We start from the raw sequence: 2,194 nt of genomic DNA on the forward strand, positions 1-2,194 counted from the left end.
GCCGCCGCCGCCGGGCAGGTAACTTCATGCGCTCATTGTCCCCCCCGCCCGCCCCCCCATCCCTGCCTCCCGCGCCCCTCGCCGCCCGGCACACGCGCTCGCGCTCGGGCTCTAGGTACTGGGCGTTCTATTGGAGTCTCTGAGTTGCTCTGCTTTGAGTTTATTTCCTCCACCTTGGAGGCCTGGGATGGGGGGAGGACTGGAGAGGGAGACGGGGCGGGAGGGGGTGTGTGTGAGCGCCCGGGGCCGGGCGGGGTGGAGTGCGCGGCACGACGCGGGCTGCTCGCGGCCCAATGGCGGCCGCTCGGGGCCGGGGGCCGGCGGAGGGTGGAGCGAAGAAGGAGGAGGAGGAGAGTGTTGCCGGGCCCGGGCCGAGGCGGCGGGACCCCGGGGAGCCTCCGCTGCGCCCGGGCCGTTCTCCTCCGGGCCAACGCTTCGCACACAAAGGGGCCGGCGAGCCCGAGCCAGCTGCGACCGCGGGGCACGGCGGGGAGCGCGCAGCCAGGGGGCGCTGTGGCGCAGCCCGCCCCGCAGCCCCGCCCCCGGCCCCGCCCCGGCCCCACCCCGCTCCCACCTCCCCCTCCGCTGCCGTCCCCACCTCTTTCTCTGCGTCCCGCACCTCCCGCGGCGCGGTCGTTCCCCACCCCGCTGTCTGCTCCCCCTGCCCTATTCCCACTCTCTGGTGGAGGTGACTTTTCCGGGCTCCGCCAACCCTCTGCGTGCTGTGAGTGGGCCACTGTTCCAGGGACCCGAACGGACTGCAGGATGTGGATGGGCTGGAAGGGTCTCCCCTGTCCTGCTGCTCGCTCCCGCCTCCAGCCCTCGCCTCCCCGTGATCTCTGTCCCCCAGGAGGGTTTGCGAAGGCTAGGGCTGCCTTAAGGACTCTCAAAAGACCACAGAGGTAGTTCAAAGGGTAAATAGAAACACAATGATCAGCACACAAGACCGGGCTACAGGGAAAACACGTGGGCTTGCTAATTGCCCATTACTGGATTCTTGTCCTTTTCTAGTTGGAAGCCCAGTAATTCTCTTGGAGGTCCACGGAAGACCTGGAATCAGCCTCCCTATTTCTCTGTTCCGTAAGTGGGACGAGGAAAGCTCCAGTCACGTTTTCCCGCCTTACTTCTCAAACCCGGAAACTTGGAACTTCGTGTCTCCTGGTGGTTGGAAAGTTTGGAGGATCTTGGCCGCTGTCCAATAGATTTATTCCCAGGCTCTGTCCTTGGTGGGAACTCCAACAGGAGTGGGCGATAGTTACCTTCCCAGGAGGGAGCAGCCCCGTACACTGGACCCAAGGCCCCACAAAGAAGCCTGGAAATACTTCATCTGTTCCACTTGTTTCTGGTGCCTAGAAGGATACTAATAACATTTCACCACCGGGCACAGCCTTCTAGTGCACGTTGATTGCAAACTGCTCCGTGTAACTCCCATAGCTATGTTGCTTCCTCTGCAATTGAGAGCATCAGTCACGTACAAGCAGAGAGATCTGAAAGAAAATCTATGAGGACAGTATAAGGAATGATAAAATGAACATCACTGGGCGTCTATACATGGCTCCTTTAGGAACATTTTGTTAAGCATTGCTTTATACTTCTTACAGCCTTTTTCTTGTAAGCCATGGTTTTCTTTCTTCCCCTCATCATTTTTTTTAACATCTTTATTGGAGTATAATTGCTTTATAAAAAAATATGGAACGTGTCACGAATTTGCGTGTCATCCTTGAGCAGGGGCCATGCTAATCTTCTCTGTATCGTTCCAATTTTAGTATATGTGCTGCCGAAGCGAGCACACCCTCATCATTTTTATAAGTGGCAAGAATCCAGCTTTCTCCCTACCTCCAGATTAACATGGTGCAGATTGGTGTAGGGAGAGAGAAGTGTAAGAAAAAATAATTTTTCCCCATTGGATTCAGAAGAACCTCCATATTTCCAGATCATTCAAGGCACAAAATAAAAAGTAAGAAGTAAAAAATATGTTCTTTCTTTAAATAAAGGTCTTTATAATAAAATTTAAATGAAGTTTTGTGGTTTGTAACATCAGTGTTCAAATTTCAATTGTAGATGCTAAAATGTGCCTATATGCATTTTCTTCCATGATTAAAAAAAAAAACTTTAGGTTTAAATTAAACATTTCTAAGCTTAAATTTCTGTCAGCGATCCAGCATTTATTACCATCGTATTACATCTCTTCAAA

At 53.8% G+C, this 2,194-nt stretch overlaps 1 non-coding gene across 1 annotated transcript; it reads right to left on the reverse strand.

Annotated features, from left to right (window-relative positions):
* Nucleotides 1-1,683: 1,683 nt before the first annotated feature.
* LOC131744279 (U6 spliceosomal RNA) lies at nt 1,684-1,790 on the reverse strand. The gene has a single exon (XR_009332068.1). It is a non-coding gene; the product is annotated as a U6 spliceosomal RNA (small nuclear RNA).
* Nucleotides 1,791-2,194: the final 404 nt, after the last annotated feature.

Source organism: Kogia breviceps, chromosome 17 (assembly GCF_026419965.1).
Source record: "Kogia breviceps isolate mKogBre1 chromosome 17, mKogBre1 haplotype 1, whole genome shotgun sequence".
Lineage (NCBI taxonomy): Eukaryota > Metazoa > Chordata > Mammalia > Artiodactyla > Physeteridae > Kogia > Kogia breviceps.